Source organism: Triplophysa rosa, linkage group LG16 (genome assembly GCF_024868665.1).
Source record: "Triplophysa rosa linkage group LG16, Trosa_1v2, whole genome shotgun sequence".
NCBI classification, from domain to species: Eukaryota; Metazoa; Chordata; class Actinopteri; order Cypriniformes; family Nemacheilidae; genus Triplophysa; species Triplophysa rosa.
The window spans coordinates 8,663,893-8,691,658 of record NC_079905.1 but is presented as its reverse complement, the minus strand read 5'-3'; the positions used below and the strand labels follow the sequence as shown (position 1 = coordinate 8,691,658).

Genomic DNA, 27,766 nt, shown 5'->3' with positions numbered 1-27,766 from the left:
TGTGGATATGACTAGTTTGACTAGTCTGTTAAAGAATTGAGGTATATTTTTCGCCGGTGCCGTTCATTAATCCGGCACACAGTGCTTTTAAAACAGGCTCATTTCAAGGCTGTCCCATGATTCCTTTTATCATGTTTTTCATGAGGTTGTGGCTCTTCCGGGAGCTCGTGAAGCTACGGCCCGCTCTTGTCTAGTATTTTAAATGGGCTCCATCAATATAAGGCTTTTAGAAAAACAAGGTCCCAGCTGCATTTCCTAACAGACTCAGAGCTCAGAGCCCTGGTCCCTTCTGCTAGGTCTCCAATTAAATTTAAGAGCGAATGTTGAATTAACCAATCACAGAATTTAATTTCGTCTTTTTTCTCGTGAAATCGAGATGCAATAGAACTACGTACAGATAAAGACACATGGACTATTCTGTGCAAACATGATAAATTATATAGAAATAATTTATACAAACAAGCATCCACTTATATGTACATACAGTCATGGCACGCTGCCATGTGAACGTACATATAATGTGTACATAAATCCGTGGAAAGCAATGCTCCTGTTCGGAGAATCACTTTTAACTACATAAGAACAGGTGCAACAGTCTTGGCAACAGGGAGATTTACAATTAACAGTTAAGGAGAGACACTTTAACATGCCCAGGGCAGAAGTCATGTCAAAGCACAAACACGCATACATTTGCAGACATATTAGAAACATACAATACATATGCATTTCATGCATTCGCAGACAGATGTACTCAACTGCACATGCATCCATAAAAAAGCACAAGAAATAAATACTAGCTACCCACATGAGTCAATTTGAAAACTTTGAAAATTATGATAAGGATAGTGAACCCAAAAATGAAAATCTAAAGACACAAAAGAAACTAAATATAAATGTATACTGAGATCTTTTGCGAATTGTATTGATTATAAACACCAATTATTCTTTTGTAGCAGCTCACTTTTTTAAAACCTGTAAGACGTTCTTTCTTCCGCGGAGCACAAAAGAAAGTTTGAACCAAAAAAAAAACCAAACAGCGTCGGCACCCATTCACTTCTATTGTGCCAATGAAAGGCAATGGGTGCCGGATAACAACATTCTTTAAAATATCTTCTTTTGTGTTCTGCCGAAGAAAGAAAGTCAAACAGGTTTAAGATGACATGAGGGTGAGTAAATGATGACAGAGTGTATATTTTTGGGTGAACTATCACTTTAACACCAGTGCAGAGACTCACATTCCCAAAGCTACAGTGATCTGGCCTTGTGAGGGGCATTGGATGGATTTCTTCCACTGCATCTTTAACAACTTTTAACATAGCGGTATACATTTAGATATACTAGGACATCATTTTATATAGTCATTTTTTTAAAGTGTAAAGTCTGAAAGAAAGACAAAACGTTTTCTTTAATTACTCTTCTGTAATGTGTGTGGATTGATTCACTAATTCTACCTACGTTATAGTGAACAGATGTTCGACACTAAATACATTTCCTACGCTGTGTGTGCGCTGAATTTGCTGGAATTATCAGTGTATTTCCTACAAACCTGTACCTAAACATCTGTACTAACACATTTCCACACTTTGGCTGGGGAAAATGTTATGAGACATAAAACCTGAATAACAATATTAATATAGTAAAACATAAACATATTGTTTCACTATATTAATAGGAACATCTTATAAACTTCCATTATCTTTAAAGCAAAATATGAGCTAATAGTAATGAGGCGAGATTTAATGTTTTATTATTTATCTTATAGGACACTTCAAAAAACAACCAAACCTGTCTACATACACACAGCAACACAGCTATTAATGTTAGTGAGCCACTGGCAGGCTCATAAAAATTACATTCCATTACAAGAAAACTCAGGAGACCAAACAGACAAAGATGTTTATGTGTGTGTGGTGATTTAAGAATGCGTGTGTGATGGTGCTTTTTTTTAAGTGTTAGAATTTCTCTAGCTTCTTTGCTCTTCATATAGGTACATAAGAGTCAAGACTATGTTGGAAAGAAAGGAAAACATACACAGTTTGTAAAATATATGTAAATGAACCTGTTTAACATTATCTTCACTATAATCAGAGTTTGGGAAGCCTTTTGGTTTTTTGCTTCGTATGAACCACCCACAAAAATATCCTTCAAACCCAGAATCACTTGTTCTTAAACAATAGAGAGGAAAAAGCGTGTGTTTAAATAGATGCTAAGGCAGCCCGGCCTTGACATTTGCATTGTAATGTGGAGCTGTGGACTTGTGAGGCTTTGACAGATGCCCTCTGGAAAAAAATTGTGCGAGTCATTTGTAAATCAATTCTGCATTTTCATGCATATCTCAGCATTTGGTTGAATTCTAAATGAGGGGAAGCTATAGCACTGCATTTTATTCCAACTTAATAACAACATAAGAACATATAGGGACGACAATTTACATGTTTTCATTCTGTTGTCACACAGCCAACATGAGGTCAAATAATCCATATTGCATGGGTAAAGGCACTTTAAGTTTCGTTATAAATGTCATAAATATAGTGTAGGGGTTTGGTGTAGAGTTACAATAAATGCATGACTGGTCCTTTAACAACAATTAAACACACTACCTCATTTGTAACTTCTGCAACAAAACTTATTTTTGCCAGTCTGTGAAATGATTCAAAAACCTACACCAATTCTTTTGATAAATGATACATTTTGAAAAAAAAAGAAACATGATATTTCACTTGGTGTTAGGAGTTTGTAAAGATCCATTGTTTTGTTGTAATATCTGGTAATGTATGCTGAAAATTCATTCGCTGTGAATAAGCCTTGTGAAATGTCAGAGACTTTGCACAGTGGAAAGGTTATTTAAGAAAATGTTCCTCTACATATACTGTATTTTCCATTCCACCATCAGCTATCAGGGACTTTAGAAGACACAGCTCCAGGGCAAACCATACATTGAGATGCAGCACTGATGTAAAGGCAGATACTACAATGTCAGACAGACACAAACATGTTAGCAAATGATTGTTCAGGGGCCCGTGGGTTGCGACGGGGTGTCAGGGGCCTGACTCTCATGTCCATCCGCTAAACCAGTGGTTCTCAAACTTTTTCGTTGTAAGGCCCCTTTGTGTTAAGTGCATCGCTTTGCGGCCCCCCATATAAAGACATATAATCTTAGAATTTTAATTAAACCAAAAACATTCAGTTATACAATGCTGGAACCTCAATTCGTTTGGTTGGTGGTGTCATTTTTCTGATGTTTGATTGCATAAAATCGATGATAAATTTCTATATTTCATAAAATGCCACAAAATCTGTGGCCCCCTGGATCCATCTTGGGGCCCCCCAGGGTGTCACGGCCCCCAGTTTGAGAACCACTGCGCTAAACGTCAGTCTGTCAAGACTATGTACTGCAATGGACCTTAAGGTTATACAGTGGCCCCCAAAGGGCAATACAGTATTTGTACACTTTCTGATTGAATAGATCACCCAAAAATGAAAATTCTGTCAACATTTACTCACCCTCTTGTCATTTCAAACCTTTCTTCTGCAGATTACAAAAGAAGATATTTTGAAAAATGACGGTAACCGAACAATGGTGGTACCCATTGACTTCCATTGGTTTTGTCTGTAAAATAGAAGTGAATGGGTACCGCCCGAAATTTTCATTTCTGTTGCAGATTTTATGACTGACAAGATTAAAGGACATTTTTTGTTACGCATGAAATTCTGTATAATAAACAAGAGATATTGCCTTACTTAAATGTTTAAGTACATCGTTGTTTCAACACATATTGCATTGAGGCCCACGGTTCCTCTGCGTCTCATTCCGTCACAATGTCTATTTCTTTCATTCTTTCTGTATGCAATGGCCTGTCTACCCACATATTGTGCTCTCAGGGGGGAAGGCACCTGTCAGAGACTGAAGGTGGAATCCAGGCGTGATGGAGTTGGTGTATAATCCATGTGATGTGACAGATGAGAGGGTGGGAATATGGTGATGGAGCTGCACTGGAGGCTTTGGTGTAATCCAGTCAGAGAAGAGCTGAAGAAATGAAGAAACACATTCTGACAGCAGAATGCTCGGCTGAAGTATGCATTCGTATGGGTATGGTGTGTTCGGTGGGAGGGTGCATGTAAAGCGTATAATGTCAGACGCGTAATTAATTACAACTGGAAAAGTTATTTATATATAAACACTAAAATGTGCAGATTAATAACTCATCATAACTGTTATTTTAAACTGATATATGACATCTTTGGAACACCTTTTCCATGCAATTATAATGAATAGGGACTATAATGAAAAGGGCTTCAATGAAAGTCCTCCATGTTTGAAATAACATGCGGGCAGGTCAATAATAAAAGATTTTTCCTTTTTGGATAAACTATTCGCTGCATTGTTTAAGTTATTCACCTTAGATTTAATATCAATTCATTTGTTCTCTATGACGGTTATCCCTTAAATTAAATTTACTGTAACACCACTAATAAAACAGAAAATACAAGTATTTCTTATAAGTGCAGTTTTTCATTTTTAATAACCTATCATAAGCCATCACACTAAAACTTTTGGGACTCTGTAAATTCAGTTCAGAATATTAAAATACACCTAGAAAGTTTTTCGATGCCCTTTCATTGAGTTCAATGTTCATGTTCGGTCCAATTTGAAAAAATGTATCAAGTTGGTGGACACAAGGTACGTTTTTCTAAACCTTTCAAAGACTGCACTTTATTTTGAAAGTCTACTTTAGACATTTTACCAACTATACAGTAAGTAACTTTGCAACTACATGTCAACTAATTAAATAAATTCCATCTACATGTCATCAAACTCACATTAGAGTATTAGTAGACTGTTTGGTTAGAGTCATGATTAAAAGAATAAGTTGTCATGTTGTTGCAAAGTTACTTTTTATCAGTACAATGTCTTTTAAGGAATATTCTTAGCAGATATTAGAGAAACAGGGCACTAATACTCTACTGACTAGTAGTTGACAAGAAGTTGCAAAGCTACGTATAGTACAGTATAATATCAAAATAAGTGTAACCCTTTCAAAAAAGTTATGGATCATCTAAAAGCATATTTGATTCTATATGTATGTTAATTAAAAGCTTATTTTTCAAAAAGTGTCCCTTAAAATTCCAAGCTCCATTAAACCAGCCAATGTGACCACCTCCGGCCACACAGAGAGAGATGTGGAATACACACTGACACTGACAAACAGTCGCATCTGGTCACTCAGTTACAAAAATCACATCTGCGCTGCATTAGGAGGGCTCCTCGTTCTGAAAACAATCTGTTATACAGCATCCTCCTTGACATCTATGCAGTCTTTCAGAGCATTCTGCGGTGATAGTGTCATATTTTGTTTGCGCAAATTTTCATATTTGGGTTGACACTTTTTCCTGAGGGTGAGTGACATGATAAACGAGCTGCCTCTAAAAATGTGGTAAGTATGTTTGAGGGAGAAAAAAAGAAATGATGTCAACGCGCTGAAAGATATCTCGGAGCACGGAAGAGAAATGAGAAAATGTTGGGTCTGGTGCGGATGCAGGTAAATTCATCTGCCGGAGCGAGCGGGTCCCTCCGTACGGCGCCTCTGAGGAGTTTTTTGAAATGTCAGCCCTGACAACCTCTACGAATGTGGGCATACAAACATGTTTTCATGCTTTGGAGCACCCAGGAGGCACAAACCCATTTCAACTTCTTGATCTGCACTGCTGAGAGGACACTTTGAAATGACCGGGATGTAATAATAAACAGTTCCTGTGTACGGCTGTGGGAATTGAAAGACATCTCAATCTGTCTACATGATCATGTACATTTTTCTGTATTTAGAAGGTTTTAGTGTGTGTGCATGAGTGTGTGTGTGGGTTACATGTGTATGTGTAGTGTGTTTGTTGACACCTTGTTTGGATTAGCTGTGTTAGCGTTTTACTTATTTGTATCGGTCTTATTTATATACCTTCATGTCATTCAAAACTAGGGGTGTAACGATACACTCAGCTCACGATTCGATACATATCTCGATGCTGGGTTCATGATACGATACACATCTCGATATTTTGAACAAAATTCAAAAATGAAACTGAAATTCAAATAACATTTATATTCAAAACATTAACAATTTCTGTAACTTATTTTGTTGCACATACAACTTAATAGAGAATTTTAACATTTTAAGGCTTAACTGAAATTAGAATTAAGATCAGTGTCAATTTTGACAGCAAATTTTGATTTAGTTTTAGTCATAGTCTTTTGACTAAAATGCAATTTAGTTTTAGTCATCCCAATTTATCATAGTTTTAGTCTATTTTTAGTTGATGAAATCTACTTTATATTAGTCTACTAAAATCTATCTTGATTAACTCATTTAATTGGTGTAATTAAATGTTCCATACAAAGATTTAACTGTTTCGACATAATTTACTTTACCTTGGAATTAAATGAAACCAGGTCATTACCTTTATTTTTCAGAAAAGTTGAGTAACTACTGGATATGCATTGTTGTAACACAGAGAATATTAGACCATGAACGACATGTAGCAGTTCATTCAGTCTCATTTTGACTCAATTGACTCGTTCGTTCAGTGAAGGGCGTGTTCATTCAGTACATTCAACCAATGAAATGCTCCGACAGAGCTCATGCTCAAGCGCTATTGGCTCGTGTCTCTTTGAAGCTGCGCTGTCTTTGCTCGAGACAGTAATGAATGAGAAAAATCTTTCAAAAATACATATCACATAAACTGTATTACATTTCTTCAATCATGCAAATCACATACTTGTTTTTTAGTCATTCGATCTTTTAATATACAGTATGACTCACTTCATCGCTTCTCTGATCGGAACAGCGCTGGTTTCTTTTGGCTTACTTTATGTTGCATATCACGTTATGCAGCAGCTCACGTTAGCGGATAAACTAACATTGGCATTTAAAAACGTTTGTGCTGCCTTTGTAATGAGTTTCGGGGTGACTCGCCTGCAGTCACGCTTCAAGTTTGCTGTGTTTTAACGGCGATTGTGAAGGAAAATATGACGCTTTGTAAACCACTTGGAGACACAGATTGTGTCTTGTGCTTCTCTCTCTACCGCATATGTGAGATAAGCACACGTGACGCGCTGGCGGAGAGTAGGTAGCGTCTCTCTACGATGCGCATCGTAACATTTTTGCATCGTGAAATATCGTAATACGAAGTATCGTTACACCCCTATTCAAAACCTAAACATGACTTTCTTATGAAAGAAGATATTTTGCGAAATGTCTCAGTGGTTTGTGTCCATACAATGTAAGTCAATGGGATCCAATTTTTTTGGGTTATCAACGTTCTTCAGAATATCTTCTGTTGTGTTCTTCAGAAGAAAGAAAGTCATACAGGTTTGGAATGAAATGCCGAGTAAATAATGAAATCATTTTAATTTTTAGGTGTACTATCCCTTTTAAATAACTTCTGTCTAATGCTCCTGGATATACAAGATGTTCACAAACAACACAGAAGAATGTCCATTCACATCAAAGTCAACAATACAGAGTAAAGCTACCAAGGGCATTGATGTAACAAGGCCTTCCCAAGCCAAGTCATCTGCTCTGGAGCTGGGGTGCGTTTCCCGAACAACGACATAACTCGCTGGTTAACCACCATAGTACGATGCATCATTGGGGAAATTAACGATGTAGTTACGACTGTCTCCCGAAACCGTGGTAACTCTGTCAGAGATCAATTGTTTGAACCAAGTTGGTTCAGCAATCTAGTTGATGATGCCACACAGGTGGTGGAGTAATGACGTCAACTAATAAATACGTTAAGATCGAATTACGATGGTTTTGGGAAACACTTAAATCGTTAAACTATCCTGGAACGACGGAACTTGCAACCATAGTTGGCTAATGATGCTTTTGGGAAATGCACCCCAGGTTGATTCATCATCACTCATCTGCTTGGGGGATGTGGAATTTGCTCGCACCAACAATCCATGTCAAAACAAAGCTGAGGATGTCAAGAAAATATGAAGTGTTATGGTATCAGACCTCACAGACTTGTGTGCATAAGCACATACCACTATTTCTTTAACTGCGGGCACTTTTATGTACTTAACCTAACTAACAGATCTTAAAGGTCCAGTGTGTAATTTTTTGGGGAATATTGACAGAAATGCACATAACTATGTCTTCAGAGGTGTATAAAGACTTTACATAATGAAGCGTTGTATTTTTATTACCTTAAGAATGAGCTATTTCTATCTACATACACCGTGGGTCCCCTTACATGGAATTCACCATGTTGTTTCTACAGTAGCCCTAAATGGACAAACTGCTCTACAGGGCGTGTTTTGTAAATAAGTTATCTCCTTCGGTAAAAAGCGAAAATGTGACCACAACTTTGTTTTGTGTCAGCCACCGTAGTTCTTCGAAAGGGAGAGAGGAGGGGTGGAGTGAACCGTTGGCTGTAATTCGCGGACCCGATTGCCAGATGCTGCTAAATTTCATACACTGGACCTTTAACTTTTTAATTTTTTTCTGTATATCAAAGTCACATTAAATCTGTCCTAGAAACCTTTTACCAGGGCTGTCACGATTATGAAATTTGGCTGACGATTAATTGTCTTTTAGATTATGGCGATTAATTGTCTGTTTAAAGGCTTCAACAATTATAACGATTAATTACAATTCATTTATTCAATAAATAAAATATAGATACATTAAGAAATGTGAAAATTCTATAAATAACTAGTAACTTTCCCTATAGATTGACCTTAACAGAAAAAAACTGGAGGATGATGTCGTCTTGCTGTGTAGATGCAGCAAATCTGGAATAATTTTAATAAACACAAAAAATACAAATCTGATAGGTCCTACAACTCAAAAGATGAAGAAATGTCATTCGAACGTAACAGTGCAGATTAAGGACAGTGGATGTAAAATGCTGCAGATCACCCTTGTTTTTTAAGAATTTATAATAATTGATACAGTTCTGAAATAATTGCGATGAGATATTTATTTAATAATTGTCACACCTACCTTTTACCATATGAAACTATTGATTTTACTAAAATTAATTTTTCTACTAAAAGATATTTTTGAGAAAATATTTGTTCCCTTTCTGTCGGTCTCTCGACGTTGTGTCGAACCGACAGATGGGGTTCGTCCCTGAGAACCAATCGCTTCCGACTTCTTAGAAAAGGCCAATGAAAATTGGCGAATGAAATTTGAATGCCGGACTCCGCCCCCGGATATCCGGGTATAAAAGGGAGACGGTGTGCCTCATTCATTCACCTTTTGTTCTTCGGAGCCTTCGCTCATGATCAACAGACTTCGCTACAAGACTGCCGGCTCTACGACGTGGTGCAGCGGACTGTCCCTTCCTGCAGCGACTTCCCTTGGGCGTCTCGACGGTTCCAGAAGTGTTCGAGTTTTTTCTCTAAAAGATCAAATTTCTCCAGCGTGGCATGTCCCGCTGTTCTTGTGGGTGCAACACACTCATCGAGGAGGGGGACGGACACGATGTCTGCTTCCAGTATGCTGGGGCAGATGTTGTGGATACGTCCTGCCCGCACTGCGGGCGGTTGACGATTCAGACGTTGCGTCACGGGTGGCTGTGTTCCCACGGGACTCAGCCACCACCTCGTCTGCTTCCCGTTCCGTGACGGCGGGACTACGGCCCTGCCACCCGCTACGGCGAGCAGTGAGGGTGATATGAGGATTACTGTGAGCGCTAATCCGTCAGCCACTGGCTCGCGGACCGTTCACACCTCGTCTTGTTCGTCTGACCGTTCCCCATGAGACGGTCCGCCGTCTTATTCCTCAAATGATGAGATGTCTGTTGCAGCATCGGAGGGTGACTTACTGGCATCAGACTCCGACGATTCCTTGAAGCTCCCTCCCTCGGGGGGTCGAGATCAGGAAGAAGCGGACGTCGAAATGTCAGCCATGCTTTCCCGGGCCGCCGGCATTGGGTTGAGGTGCACCGCACTGCCTCTCCCAACGCTCGCGGCTGGATACACTGTACATCAGGCTTGAGAGCGGCTCCAAGCCGCACTCGCCCTCAGTGCCGTGTTCCCCCGGAAGTGATCGCGCGGGCCCTGGGTCGGGCGATGTCCACACTTGTGGTCCAGGAGAGACACCTCTGGCTGAACCTTGCACAGGTGAGTAACACTGAGAAAGTCCGCTTTCTCGATGCGCCCATCTCGCAAGGGGGGGCTGTTTGGTGATACTGTCGAGTTCGACAGTTAGGGAGCAGACAGAGGATATCAAGTATGTCCTCCCCAGCCGCGACTCGACCGCCCTCTGGCCGCCGAGATCCCGTGCACCGTCTGCTTCCCAGCAGCCCTGGTCCTCTTTGAGACATCGAAGAGGAGACCACCACCCCGTCAGCAGCCACGGCGAAAGCCAAAGCGGCCCTCATGGGAAGACCCCAGGGAGATGGAGAATACCTTTCTAAAAGTTTTCTCCCTCTCTGGGCGTTTATCACAGCCACTCTCACCCTCTACACGACGGTGTTCGGCAACTCGACATTGCGTCACGGCGAGACCCAATGTCGAGGATAATCAGCAGCCTAAGCACTCTCAATCGACGGTGCTTTGTTGCACATCATCGTCTGGGTATTATCACAGCCGCTCTCACCTTCTACACGACGGTGTTCGGCAACTCGACATTGCGGCAAGACCCAATGTCGAGGATAATCATCAGCCTAAGCACTCTCATTCGATGGTGCATTGTGCTACATCATCGCCAGACAGGTAAAACTGCAGAGCCGATCTCCTCCCGGGGTCCCCCCCAAGGCGAGGGATCTGTACTGCCAGCCATCGAACCACCCCCGGGAGGTCGATGAAGCAGAACGTAGCCCTAGCCTCCCTGTCGGTCCCTGGGAGCCTGACAGGAGCTTCCCAAACCGTCACGGTGACTATGGGATACGGTCCATCTCGGCTACGCGATCCAACTCCCCGGACGCCCTCCCAAGTTTCGGGGCATCCTCTTAACCTCAGCTGAGGCAAGGATGCCCCGTGCTTCGGGCCGAGGTCGCCACCCCTCTGGTGAGGAAGCGATCGTGCTCGTCCCTCTAGCCGAGATGTTCAACGGGTTTTACAGCCCGTACTTCATCGTCCCCAAAAGAGCGGGGGTCGCTAGATCTGCGTACCCTGAACAGGCACCTACTCAAGCTGCCGTTCAGGATGCTCACGCAGAAGCGCATCCTGGCATCTGTCAGATGTCAAGATGGATTCATGGCAATCGACCTGAAGGACGCTTACTCTCATGTCTCATTCTCCCTCATCATCGCCCGTTCCTACGGTTCGCTTTCGAGGGTCAGGTATATTAGTACAGAGTCCTCCCGTTCGGTCTGTCCCTGTCCGCATGAGTCTTCACGAAGATCGTGGAAGCCGCCCTCACTCCCTTCGGGGAGAGAGGTGTGCGGGTACTAAACTATCTCGATGACTGGCTCATTTGACACACTCGTGAGATCTGTTATGTACACACAGGGACCTAGTGCTTCGGCACCTAGATCGATTGGGACCACAGGTCAACCGAAAAAGAGCAAGCTCTCCTCCGTGCAGAGCATCCTCTTTTTTGGTATGGAACTCAACTCTGTCTCCATTACAGCGTGACTGCGCTCAGTCAGTGTTGAACTGCCTGGAATTTTTCAAGCAGTCAGCGGGAGAAGGCTCCTGGGCACATGGCATCGTCGACGGTGGTGATACCCCTCAGGTTGATGCACATGAGACCGCTCCAACACTGGCTACAGAGTTGAGTTCCCTGGAGAGCGTGGCACACCGGCAGCAGGCGGATGGTGATTACGCTTTTCTGCCGACGCACCCTAACCCCTTGGTCTTCAATGACCTTTCTACGGACGGGGGTCCCTCTCGGGCAGGCGAGACGCATCAGGGTCGATAGACGCCTCCCTGCAGGGTTGGGGTGCCGTGTGCAACGGGCACGCAGTGTCGGGGCGATGGACGGGCCCCCGCCTGTGCAGGTACAGTATATCAAATTGCCTAGAGTTGTTGGATGTGCTACCCGCACTGAAGGGGTTACAACCTCTCGTGCAGAACAAGCACGTGCTGGTCCAGTCGGACAGCACAACTGCCGTAGCGTTTTTAACCGCCAGGGTGGCGTTCGCTTACGGCAGCAAACACGACTCGCCCGACGACTCCTCCTGTGGAGTCCGCAGGTGAGCAGATCCCTGCGAGCCACACATATCCCAGGTGACCTGAACCAGACAGCCGATGTGCTCTCTCGTCAGTTGATGCCTCGCAGAGAGTGACGACTCCACCCCCGCGTAGCCAGCTCATTGGGTACAGTCCGGGCGGGCTCAGGTAGACCCCTTCGCCTCCCTGGACACCACCCATTGCCCGCTAAGGTACTCCCTGCCTCGGCACGGATGCTCTAGTGCACAGCTGGCCGTGGGACAAGCGGAAGTACGTCTTTCCCCCAGTGAGCCTCATTGCACAGACCCTGTGCAAAGTCAGGGAAGAGGAGCATCAAGTGTACTAGTTGCGCCATACTGGCCCAACCAGACTTGGTTCTTGGAGCTAATGCTCTTGACGACAGCTCCCCCCTGGCCGATTCCCCTGACGAAGGTCCTGCTTTCCCAGGGGAAGGGCACGTTATGGCATCACGGGCTAGACCTCTGGAACCTCCATGTCTGGCCTCTGGACGGAACGAGGAGATCCTGAGTGGCCTAACCCCTGCGGCGGTTAAGACCACTACTCAGGCTAGGGCCCTGGCCACTAGGCGACTATACGCCTATAGTGGTGCCTCTTCTCATCCTGGTGCTCTTCTCGAAGAGAAGACCCGCGGAGTTGCTTGATCAAGTGGGTGCGGTCCTCCCAGAGACTCGAGAATAATCTCTCCCCTTCCACACTGAACGTGTATGTAGCCGCTGTTGCCGCTCATCACAACTGGGGCGGTAGTCTCTAGGACAGCACAACCTGATCATTTGGTTCCTAAGGGGCGCGGGAAGGCTACCACCTCACCCACACTCCGTACCCTCTTACGACCTTGATGCGGTCCTGGAGCCCCTTGGAGATTCCGCTCTTTCTCACTTCACGATGAAGACGGCTCTCGGGAGGGGAGGACCGGGGAGGAAGACCCAACCCCATCCGTGTTGTGTCCAGTACGCGCATTGTGCTTATGCTTGGACCGCACGCAGAGCCGAAGAAGCTCTGAGCAGCTCTTTGTCTGTTTTGGAGATCAGCAGGGAGGGCTGTCTCAAACAGAGATTGGCGCACTGGATCATGGACGCCGTCACTATGGTGTTCCTGTCCTAAGATCGCCTACACCCACTGGGTGAGAGCTCTCTCCACACGTAGTACAGCCTCCTCGTGGGCACTGGCTCGAGGCGCCTCTCTGGCAGACATCTGCAGAGCTGCGGGTTGGGCTACACCCATCACCTTCGCGAGGTCCTACAGCCTTCGCGTAAAACCGGTCAGCTCGAGTCTTGCGGGCATCAGGCAAGACCGGCGACCGGTAGGGTGTACGCCTATGACAGTACCTTCCCCCCTTTCTCCTAAGGGGGTCAGCGTACTACTAGCCTCCCTTCTTCCCCCACTGGGTGAAGAACAGGCACTCCATCCATCACTAAGCAAGCACCTCCTGTGGGCTGGCTGGGCAGAGCAGCCCTGCCCCTTAGGCCAGGTATCACCTGAGTTATTCGCAAAATAGCTCTAACCGGACCTAGTACTACCAGACGTTGCAACCCCCCAGCAGGGCGGTTCCGTCTGATGTATCCTCATGCTGGTTCCCACCTTGGTAACCCATGACCTCCCCAGGTGGACCTCCACCTCGCGGTTAACTCCTTCAGTCCGCACTTTCTTCCCATGAGTTCTCCCCCATCGGTGAGACCATGTTGGTACCTCCACTAGTCTCCTCCCTGCGGTAGGAAGTGGTCTCTTTAGCGCATCCCCCGCTTGAGGAAGTAGCGCTTACCCAGTGGCCTTACGGTTCCGGGCGGCTTCTCGCTGTTAGAGAAACAATATCCGGGGGCGGAGTCCGGCATGCAAATTTCATTCGCCAATTTTCATTGGCCTTTTCTAAGAAGTCGGAAGCGATTGGTTCTCAGGGACGAACCCCATCTGTCAGTTTGACACAACGTCTCGTTCCCTCCATCAGGGAACTGAGGTTACAACCGTAACCGAGACGTTTTACTCCCAGACCCAGGTACTGTTTTCAATTTCAAAATGTGAAAAAATGTCCTAAAAATATTATTGCCTATTAAATGAGCTGTACCGATGCAAAGTCTCTCATTTTATTCCATAAATGTTTCAAATGTCATTTCCAAATGTCATTTCCATTTGCAGCTATATCTAACAGAACACATCATTTAGGATGTGCTAGATGTGACATTTGTCGGTTCTGTAAAACCCGCTTCATAAATCTGACCATTCTGACAAATTCTGCTATGATTCATTTACATTTCCTATGAGACACTGTTAGTAAACAAATTAAATAAACAAGTGTAAAAGATGCACAATTAAATTTGTTTTAAATTTGCCAGAAGGTTAATCCAAGAATGCAAATGCTTTATATGTAATATCTAGTTGCGTTTCAAATGTTCTTCTAGCTCTTTAAGACCCACAGGTTTGTTTCAAGGTCCACAGGTTCAAAAGTGCAAGAAACCAAGAAACATACATTCAGTAAACACACATTAGTGGTCCACACTACTGTATTTACAGGCAGTGCTTGCCTGTTGTTTGCTTCTCCAAACTTTGCTTCTATTATGTAAAAGTGAAGTTTCATTCAATAACGGTGATTATGCGCTAGCAGTACTTCCTAATGCTGAGTAAATCTATTCTTTAGCCTGAATTTAAAACAGCCTTCTGGGTTTTGTAAGCAAGCGACCAGGGTCAAGATGTAAAGCTTCTCCCTGGATATATGAGGAAACCAAATTAGCCGAATATATTCTGGGGAGCAGCTCCTGCCGTGCGTTGTCAGAGGAAAACAGCCGAGTCATCGCCACGGAATAATTCCTAAATAGAGAAATGACTTAGCTCAGCAGAGCAGCTGTGGGTTTTGGGCCACTCTCGAAAGCCTGGCTGGCTTTACAACAGATCATCGACACTTCAATCAGGCCATCAAAGAAGGTGCTGAAATCATCCTGTGCTGATCAATGCCGCACGCTCGTGTAAAACCGTAATCGCGTGATCAATTCAAGCATAATCCTCAGGCGTGCTCGGGGGCCGCAAGGCCGCGCAAAAAGACATCACGCACCGTCTCTGCTCCTCGCACCCACACAAACTTGTCACTCAGCCCTGTGGGGAGCTTCATTCTCCAGCTCGCATTAATTCACTGCGCTTAATGTGCGACTGAGCTAAGCGTTTGGAGCAATTAGAGCGTGCAGTGTTTTGCAAATTTCCTCTCAAGTAGAACGGATTGCTGGAGGCGTTCCAACACATAGGTGTCATACATACATATGGAGAACGTTATGTCCAACTCATCTGTGAAGACGTGCTCCGCCAGTTTAAGTTATAGTGCAGACATAATGCGCTGCCATTGGCGAAACAAATTAGCACTAAAGCCTAAAAAGTCATATTGTTATGATTTGGTAATGTGAGTGGGAAAATGTTCTAATTGAACCTATGCGTTGAATAAATACATTATGAGCACAAAACCACATGGTCTTTTTTGGCATGAATTACTAGTGCTGTCAAATCGATTAATCGTGGTTCAAAATAAATGTTAGTGTTATATAATTTATTTGTGTATGGCCTGTATATTTATATGTGTACATATAAATACACAAACACGTATATACTCAAGAAACATGAATAACATATATTTGAAGAGTTTGGTTCCAAAATGCGATAAACGCCATTTAAAAAAAAATCCGCCAAAATCATTATTGTATCATTGTATCAGGTCGGTTTTGAAAAGTCACTCTTTAATTTTACGCAATATGCGATATCCGCCGTGTTATTCTGTCATGTTTTCTCCGTTTTTTTCCAAACCGCAATGTCTCACTTCTCTGCAGAATGCGATATATCCGCTCAACCAATCACAGCACACCATTCCACGCATTGTAAACAGTAATGGCGGCGCTCTGAATACGGTCGACTCCTAGTTTCCCTGATCTACTTTGTACTTTGTGTTCAACAAACAAACGCAAAAATGAATAATTTTGACGGCACTGATGAAACTGTGCTGGTTTCTGCGGTGGGGAAGAAACGTAAGTCATCGAAATCTAATCATTTACGTGAGGAGATTAAGAAGATGAGGCACTAATTTATAGCATTAAAAAGATGACCCGTTGAATTCATTTTAGGAGCGATGACCGATTGAATGTATTTTTAGTCCAGTGCCTGTATGTAAGATTAGTATTGTATTGAGTTCAGAGGCTGTCATATGTGGATCAACTCACTTTGTTGTGTATTTTCAACAGTTTCAGTATGAAAAACAACTTTTATATTGATTCAATGGATTTATTGCATTTTGGAAAAAAGATCAGTTTTTATAATAAATCTTTTAAAATCAAAATCTGGATTTGAATTTTTTATGTTACTAGAACCTAAAGATGCTATGTGAACCTTTGAAACAGAAAATAGTGGTTTTCATCGTGCCGCTTTCTTTGTAAAGAAAACACATTTTTACTCAAATTAATCCAAATGGATTTATAGCGTTTTGGAACCAAACTCTTCATTTATATGTATACATTACGTAAATTATATTTCAATATAAATGTATATATATTTATGCAAATATTTGTTCAATAAACATGTATGTGTCTGCATGTATACATACATATAAATATAAACACAAACATTCATTTTGGAATTGATTAATTAGGTTTAATCGCAATTTGACAGCACTAGAAAATACATGATTCCAATTCTGCTGACATCAACACAAAAACAAGGATGTTAATAATTTTGAACTCAAATCTAGCTGGAAAATACAAACTCTATAAAACTAAATTGTATAAATTCAATTGAATTCTAAAGCGCTGTGACAAGCAGAGCTGGACGAAGGCCGTGAGGGAACGGCGCGAGGCGGTGACGCGAGTGATAATGAGCGTCAGCTCGTACTCGCGCCTTTCCCTCACGGCCCTCATCCCGTTCTGCTTGTCACAAGTGCTTTTCACCATTTTGCATTGTTGCAAAGCAGCTTTATATTAAATACATAACACATTAAAAAGAAACAAAAAACTAAAACATATAGAATACATAATATTATTGCAAATTTGCAATAAAAACATAAAAGGACTAGAAAAGTAAAAATGAAGCCCCACCCCCCCCATCTAAACAACACTGGGGCAAAAGTCATTCAAGCTAAAACATATCAAACAAATTCATACAACCTAGCCGCTTCGTAAAATAATTACAAATTGCCACGATATTACATTGTACTGTATAGTCACTTTAGCTATATAATCCACACACAATATAATCTGTCAACAGTTGAACCAGGTTAAGAGAACCTCAATCAGCTCCCACAACGCCTCCTATCCAGGAATGAACAGCAAAGGCCCAGTGCTGGAAAGCTTTAACCCCTTTTCCATCCGAAAGTGCAGGAAATCCTGATCCTGCTACAACAGCTGTTAATTAGCACACTTAATTACAAGCTTAGCCCTGTCTGACAGGAATGTGATCCATCCCGCACTAAAGTAATTAAACTATACGGCAACTATTCACTGGTGCCTCCTGGACTATGGAGAGAAGCCAACATTAAAAAGAAACCTTTTCTGGAAGCATTGCATTTCGCATGTTCATTATTCTCACGCGGAACAGTGAAGGAATGACACATTTGAAGAAACTTGCCTTCAAAAACAATCGCAAGCAATGCTTCATATTGGTCGAGCCGCACCTGACAGCTAGTGATGTTTCTGATCCCTGCTCTACTTATTTAATCATATTTAGTTTTAAGTAACGTAAAATAATGATATTATCTTAATATAAGTATAAAATAATTTATGTGTGTGCAAATCTAGCAACTTAACATTTTAACCTGCTAACCTGTTGCAAAGACTGTAGTTGATTGGTCCAAGGATATCGTGTTAAAAACAAACTCTTTTTGGAAGCTTTGCATGTAGTCTGCTCATTATTCTCTCCCAAAGCACTGAAGAAATGACATATCTAGCTTTAAACACATAACACAGCTTTGAAAACGATGCATCACGTCCAACAGTGATTAAAAGCGCACCAAGCGTGCGTCTCCATTGTTTCACAGTGACAGTACTTTAAAATGACCGCCTATTAAAATGCACGTTGCAGTTAAGGTCAGACTATAAAATTATATGACAGCGTTTGATGTCTAGCAGTGGAATGAGTGTCTGATGTCACTGCCAGAAATGACTGTCTGCTTCTCTATGATCTGGAGGGGACTACAGTATAAGTCTATTTCACAACAAGACACAAAATGGACACTAAACCATAGCCATCGAGGATCGCGAGTTAAATTGATTGTTGGGCCATCTATCCAGACGCTAATCCATCACGCTCCATTTAATGGCTAACTGGCCACATTCGCTCATTATGATCGCGGATTCAATGGTCTTTAGTCAATAGATCTTCAAAATAGTGTTCTTCATTTCCGCGATGCAGTCAGATGAATCTCTCAAAAGCGTTTCAAGAATTCAATATCCATTTCGCATGAAAATGGAGGGGAAAAATAGAAAACCCATATTTAAGCTTTCTTCTGCTTCTGATTCAGTTTCATGTGGTATTTCTAGAATCGGCTGAAAAATCCCACAAATACAGTGTCATAATCTAATCATGCCTCACCAGCCATTCATCCTTCCATTATTCTGCACATCACTGGAGATGCTCACATCTAGGGCAGGTGCAGGTATGACCACTGAAAGGTCCGTGCATTGACTTACAGGGTAATGAGGCACAAGAAATCGGGGGCAGCTAAGAATTTTCATTCCCCAAAAGACACGTGATAGATAGTTACATGTGGATCCAGTGCACATGAGACCTTGAGCTTGACCTTGAGTCCTTTTTGACCCCATTAGATCACTTTGAGTTGATCATAAATCACTAACAAGGACAAAAAAATTACCTTAAGATTATAGAACGTAAACATTTGGGAGAAAAGATTTTCAATTTCTAAAAGTAATAAACACCAAAAGCGAAGGTTTTGAATTATGCGTCACAACCTGCTTTAAAATAAACAGAAATATACGTGCAAAACAGCACTAAAAGCATTTTTTTAGGTGTTGTTAAAGAGACAAGGAGAAATTGGGAAAAATGCTTATTCCAAAATGTAAATCACTTATATGTTCTATATAAAAAAATCACTAATGCGTATGATATATATTTATAAACAGCCGCGGAAAAAATTAAGAGGCCAATCTCAATTTTTTCAGTTTTTCTGAATTTACTATTTATAGGTGTGTTTCAGGAAAATGATTATTTTCATTTTCATTCTGTGAACTACTAACTACTAACAAATTAAAATATTGTTTCTATTTGCATGTATTTGCAGAAATTAAAAACTAGAGAAACAGGTCAAAATAACAGAAAAGATGCTCAGATTTTTTCAGACCTCAAATACTGCAAAGAAAACAAGTTCATATTCATTTTCAAGCGATACAAAAATGAGCTCCAAACCGTTCTAAGCATGGCCTGAAATGGTTACAGTTATGTTTCCACGTGAGCCTGGTTCGACACGGCACGATTGCAAACTGTTCTCTTGTGTTTGCATTCTAAAGATTTCCGTTATCAGCCCTGAGGTGGAAAATGAAACCATTTAGGTACCGGCTGGCATGGATCGGCACAGAGTGGAACGATTAAGCAACAAGAACGATTCGGCACGATAGTGGAAAAGCGCTCAATAACATATGTATATGTATTTAGAAAAAGTTCAAAAATTATTTTTTATGTGATAACTGTCACTGACATGTCTGTCTGTTTCTGTCTGTCTCAGTGTTCGAGTTATTAAATAAACATACCTTTATTGAATCTTCATCTGCTGTTGTCTGTGGATTCCGTTACATTAACCTTGATTTTTATCCCAGTTTTCATGAATCTTGTCATTCTGTCAGTCTTTCACATTGCTGTTGGATGGCTTTATGTCACTCCTGAGGTTTAATTTTGTTGAAATGCAACAGGCACTGGACTGGAATGGCCACAATGCATCCAGAATTGCTGATTAAATGAAAATTTGGAATGGTATCCACATTTTTTTCGCGGCTGTATTTGTGGACTTCCAAAAGGCTTGTGCCTTGACAGGATAGTACCACCAGGGGTCACTCATCTGCTGATCCCAATGACCAGAAAGAGCAGTAAAACTACATTAAACACATGCATGTTGACAGACCTGCATCGCACTTCTCTGTGTACACTAAAGCCCTTTGCAAACCGGTCGGCCACACAGTCACCTTCAGCCTCCAAGCACCAGAGAATCAGCCCAAATTATATATGCATGCTGTTGATGCTGTACGGCTGCTTGCTAATCCCATTATTTGAGTGCCCTTGATGTGAGGGTATTGACAAAGTGCAAAGCTCGTTATTGGATTTGGGACTTTTCTCTTGCTCTCTCTCATTCTCTGGCGCGATTGTTTGTTTGTATTGAGAAGTGATTCCTCGCTGAAAGCCGAAATGCAACCTTGTAAAATAAATGTGAGACTTTTAGATTTATCGAACTCCAATCTTCGTTTGTGCCAGCATTCTTTATAGCTTGTGCATCCATCTAAATATGGCTTAGATTAATGGTGTAAATGCTTTTGATGAGGGTGTGGCGATGTCAGAATGCTAAGAAATGTGTGTGTGCGAGTGTGCCCGAGCGCGCGTTGTCAGACGATCCATAAATTAAGTCAAGTCCTCATTTTGATAGCTGGGGGTAAATTTGTCCTATACATGTGTGTGAAATGCAGTAGAGAGACAAAACAGCCCTTTAGCTTGATACACCTGGGCCCGTATTCACAAAACATCTTAAGGCTAAAAGTAGCTCCTAAATTGCTGATTTAGGAGAAACTCTTAAAAATAATGGGCGTGTCTGTCCTAATTTTAGGACTCCTAATTTTTTGTGCTAAGAGTATTTCACAAAGCGTTTTAGCGCTAAAACTAGCTCCTAAACCTGTGAGACGTTAGGAGTAGTGAAGAGGACTCCTAAGTCACTAAGACCAACTCACAACAACCCTAAAATGGCTGTAACACCGGCAGTCTACCTTGAAACTTAAACATTTTAGAAAGATTTCATGAAAATGAGCTCAACCATAAAGACTACTAATATCTGCTAACTGTTAATGAGACAGGCAAAATGCTTAAAATTAGCTGAACATTTACTTTGTATGAACATATAGTTTATTTGCACAAGATAACTCCTTTTTTAAAATAATTCAAAAATCATGTTGTGTATTGCGTTTTGTTGTATTTGTTAGCTGTATTTTTTGAAGTTATTGTTACTTAATAAAAAACAATAAAAAACCAAACAATTTGATTAATATTAATTGGAATGCACAATAAAAACTTGAATTGAGGTATCTGTTCTTGTAAATGAACTCTTCACTTGTTGAATTAGTAATTTAGTGTATATTTTATCATCTTAATTTGAATATGGCAATAAATATTAAAACATTTTATTTGAATATGACTACATTTTTGTTTTAAGATCGTAATTTAAATATGTCAGCATGAGACCTCATACTATAATATTTCTATGATTAAATGACTGACAGAGACCCATCCTCTATCAGCCAATCACTGTGGTCATAGTCAGTAAACTTGCTGACATCATCCATAGCAACGAGGTCAACCCCGCCCTTTTTCTTAGCTTAACATTTATTTCTGTTCCTTAGTAAAAGTTGCTCTCAGCAGCATTGTGAATAGCTTTTAAGTGGAAACTCTTAACTAAAAACCTTTACTGCTGTTTTGGAGAGCTCTTAGTGTTAAGATAAAATGTTTTGTGAATACGGGCCCTGCAGTATAATCTATCACATGTTGTTCTAAAAGTAGCACTAAATGCACATGCCACCGTTGCTCGAAATGCAAGGTTGTGAGTAAAACCACTGGATAAATTTACAAATGTGAATGTATTGCTTTACCTTTTATGTTGTATATCATTTTGAAATGTCCTTTTTTCGTCTATCCATTCAAGGGGATAAGAACTTCTAAAATTTCCTTTCAATGGATTTTTCTCAAGACAACCAGTGTTTACAACACACACTCGCACAAACGTGCACATTGTGGTAATTAATGCTTTCATATGTGTTCCATTCAGCAATTTTCAACATCCCGTGTTAAATCGAGTCCTTTCCAGGAGGCTGAGATTGGGATTTATAACACTTCACTTTAAAGTGCCGTTTCATCACAAACTTAAAAAAAAAAATGCTCCTAACTGAGAGACATGTTTTATGATCTTATGGAAAAGGTGTGAGAATTTTTGCTCCAATGTTGCATCATTGCATGATGCTGTAAACTAAAAAAAAAAAAGATAGTTCTGAGAAAGAGGTCAAAATGACAAAAAATATGTATTTTTTCAGACCTCTAATACTGCCAAGAAAACAAGTTCATATTCAGTTTTAAGCAATACAACAGTAATATTTTGTACATGCATGTAGTAAACGTTCAAAAATGATTTATTATCATTATTATTATATATTTTTTATCACAGTTTTGTCTTGTCATAAACACGTCGTTTGAAAATAAAATGTAACTGCATGTGTGGGAGCTTGTGAGTGGTTATTTTATAGGTTTTTTTATTGCTGAAACTATGCCTCATGATTATTCAAGACTAATTTATACCGGTTTATGCATGTGCTTACATACTGTACGTGAGGTAAGGAAAAAGTGTACGTGGGTGAGTGAAAGCTCACGGCTCAATGAAGAAACATCTGTCACTACCCTACAGAAGCACGCATCCAATTAGGCGTATTTTCAATACATCAGTACGTGGGGATCACATGGATCAAAATCTGTAAATGGCAGGACAACGCACATTTAATTGTCAAAAGGAGACTTTTGTTTGTGCTTTAGACATTTGTCAGGCACAAAACAAGTATAAAAGTAAAAAAGATGCATTTTCTTTAAAGGAAACGATAGGCTGAGGAAAAACTCATGGGTGCTCACAGTGTGTTTTTTTAAAACAGCACTATAAAGCATTTTAAATGATGGACAGTTCATTTAGATAAACAATTTGGGACTTTTTTACAGTCCACATTTTGGGTGGTTTTGTGTATATAATATTTATGATTGTCTGCTCCCGTTCCAAAATTAAGTGCATAACTGCACTAATAGTCTCAGCTTCTTTATTTCCACACTGGCAGCTTAGCTTGGAAGGAATGAAAGCAAGCGATGCATAACTATCTCCTGTCATATATGCTACTTTGGAAATAAAAAATACACTAAATTTCACTGAATTTCTCCTGTCAATTAATAGTCATTATTTTCTGACTTTCCACAATAAACTGTGGAAGTGAATGCTGTCACGTCATCCATCTTTTCAACTGTACAAAAATGAAGCCAAATGTCTCAGAAATGAACACTGACGTATTGCTCCGATGGCATTATTTGCAGCCAGAGTCTGCGCAGTAATGATCATAACGTGAAGCCCTCGTATCAAGGTCACGCCTATATTGCCCAACCACTCAATCATAACACACAAATCATGTTGTCACACCCACTTTTTAACATCTTACAATTAAATCCGTTCGTTTACATTGAAAGGGCGCAGTCTATAACCTACAGCGCAAAAGCCACCTGGGGCTGGGCAGGTGTACGACTTGACTGCTCCTTTTTCGACTTCTCCCCCGACTGCAAGCGGCTAATCTCTCCGATCGGTCTGCAAAGCGCCGCATGAGGTCGAACACACCTATTAACAACCACCTGGGGGCGGGGTTTAGAACCTATGGTCCAACACACTTGTACACTTTACAACCTACAAAACATCTACACACAATGTCTGGTTAGGGAATACTGAGAATGCTATGTTTTCGCTAAACATCTCACTCAGTCAGTTACTGTTTTTACACAATTTAAAGTTATCTTTCCAACTTCTAAACTAAGTTACCTTGTACATCTAGATACTTTTCAACTCCAGACTTCACATGGGCTTCATCCAAACTCATTCAAATGAACTCAAATGAAGTCAAACCCAGTGCGCTTCATCTCTTTGCACCTCTTTTTGTCAATACCGCTTCTACTTTCTCCATTTGTCTCCCAGAACCGAGGCCATTTTATCTTCTTTTGTCTCCTTTGGCTTATAGAGACATCCTCCAGCTGTCTGCCCCCTCCAGCCCTCCCATCTGAAGAATGAGCAAGCTGTTGCTTCTTGTCACCTTCGGGGTCAAACTCATTGTCTGCTATTGGCTGACGGGCCAATGTGATGGCATGTGGCAATCACTCCTGGGAAACCACATGTTCGGCGCTGACTGTCTGTGCCATGTTTTCTGATGGCATAGATGGCACCAATTCAACTGTTAAAAAGGGCCAAGTTTGGCTAAACTGTAATCCGCCACACTAGCTGTAGCATTCTGCCATATACCATTCCGCAATTTGCTGTTCATTCAAAGCGCACACGCACATCAACAAACACTAATCATCCGATACAAACAATCTCCATTTGAAAACAGGATTTTCTACTCATTTTAAAGGATTGGCAAACTCTCGCGAACGTGTTTCATTCGTTGACTTGTGTAAGATATGCTTCCAAGAATCTCAGCATGGGAGAAATGTTAGAAAACTAGAAATACCTCAAGACAAAAACAGAGGTTGTGTTTTTTCAAAATATCTTCATGAAACTGCTCTCAGCACCCCCACAGTTCTGTTGACTGTCCTCTCCATTGCTATTATTACTTCTCAAATAGCTGTCACAACCATCACAGGCCTCCGATCAGAACACATTCCCCTCCAACTCTTACTTTTATAATGCTCCTCACATTTTATATATTATCTCTAATACAGCCATCTCAGCCTTGATAAACACAGTTTGCTTTCTTGTATTGAGGTATTTTCTTTTCGTATAGAAAGTTTGAGTACAAAATGTAGTGCAGAACAAGTCATCAATATTTTTGTTGATATTAAATTTGACAAAATTTCTTTCCATCTTTCTGAAAGACAAACACAAATCTGCTAACCGTGAATTTGTCAACAAAAGAGCAGACTAGAATATAAATGGTCTCAAAGCAAGCACACATGGACTAAATGCACACACTATTGATTTGTATGGGGTCTTTAAGTTGAGATGGTTCTCACAGTGAAGTGCCAATAGCTGGATAACCGGCTGATGGGTTTGATCAGCATAAGGCTTTGAAGGAGGACCCTTCCATCTAGAATCAAACCCCCAAACTACAGCAACGGGATTAGAAATAAAAAGAGCCTCTGGCATGGGCACCTGCAATTGTTCTCAGAGCTTTTTATATCGATCGTTTTACAAAACCCTCATTTACATCAGCGGCTCATTAGCGCTGGGTTTTCAGTGGGTTGATGTGTTTATATTTCCCGGTGCCAGATTTTCTTTTGATGTGTTGTGGCGTGAAATTATATTTCCATGACTCTCTGCCCTTGAAATCAAAAACGATTAATTCTTTATCAAAAAGCAAAAGGCTCAAAGGGGCATGTGTTTTCCTTGCTTTCATAATGCCACACTTTCTATGAGCATGTTTATGGTTGCACTGATTTCAGAAGTGAATTGAGAATGTTGCACTTGTCTTGTCAAGACATCTGATATCAAGCCAATTTTGCTTAATTAATAAACAATGTGTTCAATGTAAGTTGTTGGATAGAGTTTACTAAAAGACTTCATACAGCCTACATAAATACTAACCAGACAAATTGTAACTTTCTTCTGCTGCCCACAAAAAATACATGAACATTTATTATGCTAAACTTACATTGTCGCATTAAACTTTTGGGCAGAAAAGGTGAATCACTCAAAGTTAAAACAAACTGTAAAAAACTGTTTTAAAAGACTTTAGACCTTAGAATCCTAAGCTGAAACTCTTGACAATTAAACATGGCAATTTATGCAACAATTTGTTTTTAGCTACGCTGTGACTTTCTACAAGCACATCAAGTTGACATTAAAAGTCAGCTGCATTTCAATACAGAAATGCGTTTATCACAAGGCTGCCCGCTGTCACGACTCTGCTTTATCTTGTCATGGATTTCTTGGTCTTGTGGCAGAGTCATGGCAAAGCCTTATGTTTAGTGTGAGAAGCCATGGGGTGTTTACCTTTTTGACATTCCATGTGCCTTCTCGTGTCTTGTCATTGGCCCCGCCCCTCTCGTTTCCTGTATTGCTTCCCTGCCGTGTCTTATGTTTCTCACCTGCCCAAAATAAAATACATTAATTAATACCCCTATAAATGCCCTCATGTTTAATTGTCCTGTGCTCGGTCATTGTTTCCAGTTGCCTTGTGTTCAGTGTGCCACCCGTGTGTTCTGCCGTTCGTGCCTCTGTGCCAGTTGTGCTGTTTCCGTGTCTAGTCCAGTAAGTGTTGAGTTTAGTTCATGTCTAGAGTTTAGTTAGTTTTCGCTCTGTGCTTGTGTTTATTATCCTTGTTCCTGTTTTTACCCCATTGTGGGTCTTTGTTTTGTGTTTATTGTTTAAATAAAGTTTTTTCTTTAACCCCTTAATTCCCTGCTGCCTGCAATTGGGTTCTCCTCACGTTTTTCTGACAGCCCGCCATCAGCGTACAATGCTTCACAACCCATCTGTCCCAGCAAACTTCAAAACACACTAGTACAAAACACAATCAGATTTTTAACTAAACCACTGCATTCACATTCCGTTAAAATTTCTGGTTTGATCTATTGAACATATGCGATGAAACATATGGGCTCCTGCGAACATCTCATCAGCACGGCCAATTTAACTTAAGATCAATTGCAGCAATAGAGTTATGAAACACTGTACCGAGCCCGATTCCCAACCGGTAACGACACAGGATAAAAAAGACAAATGGTACACTGAATTGGCTCGGTTCATGCATTAAATTCCCGGGAATCCGTTCCCCCTGAATGACAAAATGACAATTAAAACTGATGAGTCAAATGAAAGCTGAATATAGACATTTAGGAATGGTTGCCATGCACGGTCCTCACCGAAATGGATGAGGCAGAATTCTTCAGAAATAGTAACTAAAGGCAACGCTGAAAGAGCATTTGATGTCCTTTGTCTCAGCAAAGCCTTCGTGTGTTATCGTCAGGTACAAATGGTGAATAGCTAAAGCCCCAAATGAACAGATATAGCTGTAAGTAAATCCGTCTCTACTCTCATCTGACAAGGTCTTTATAATGCGGATGGGGGTGTCTCCGAGCATGAATAGAAAAAAAATAAGTCACACAATCTGTCTCAACGCATTCAGAGAGTCTTGGAAAGCTTTAGTTAAAAAGCAAGCTCTGAATGAGAAGAATGTTAATATATATGAGATGTAGGGCTTTTATTTTGGTGTGTGTGATCTGAGCTATGCTGCCTGTGAGTCATTTCTCAACTTCATTCGATGTCGGAAACAAAATGCCTCTTAAACCTAAAATGCAATTACGTTGAAATGAGTCAATAATGAACCTGAATCTAATTAATCTTTCTAGCATTAAGACAGGGATTTGGTTTAATGATGTAACTCAAATCTAGAATATTGTCTGACTCCTTAATTTCTTCAGTACCTTGTAAACAAGCTTTTGATATGAGAACGAGTCTATAAAACAGTCAATAATTCATAGCAAAGCAGACTAAATTATGAAGGGACTCCAGGCTGAAAACAGGAAGCAGAGCAACTGAGACTTCCTCTCATTTCAAATACAGAAGACTACATTAACATTGCCTATAGGGACAAGCTATATATCTGACATCTCTCAATATGTTGCTTCAATTATGCATGAGTGCGTTGAAAAAATGTAAATGCAGTTCTATAAACA

General features: G+C 41.0%; 1 protein-coding gene across 5 annotated transcripts in view; it reads right to left on the bottom strand.

Moving 5' to 3' along the window:
• The window catches only part of csmd3b (CUB and Sushi multiple domains 3b), a 363,456-nt gene that overhangs the window by 203,692 nt on the left and 131,998 nt on the right, over window positions 1-27,766 (bottom strand). The gene's annotated exons all lie outside the window — the stretch shown is intronic.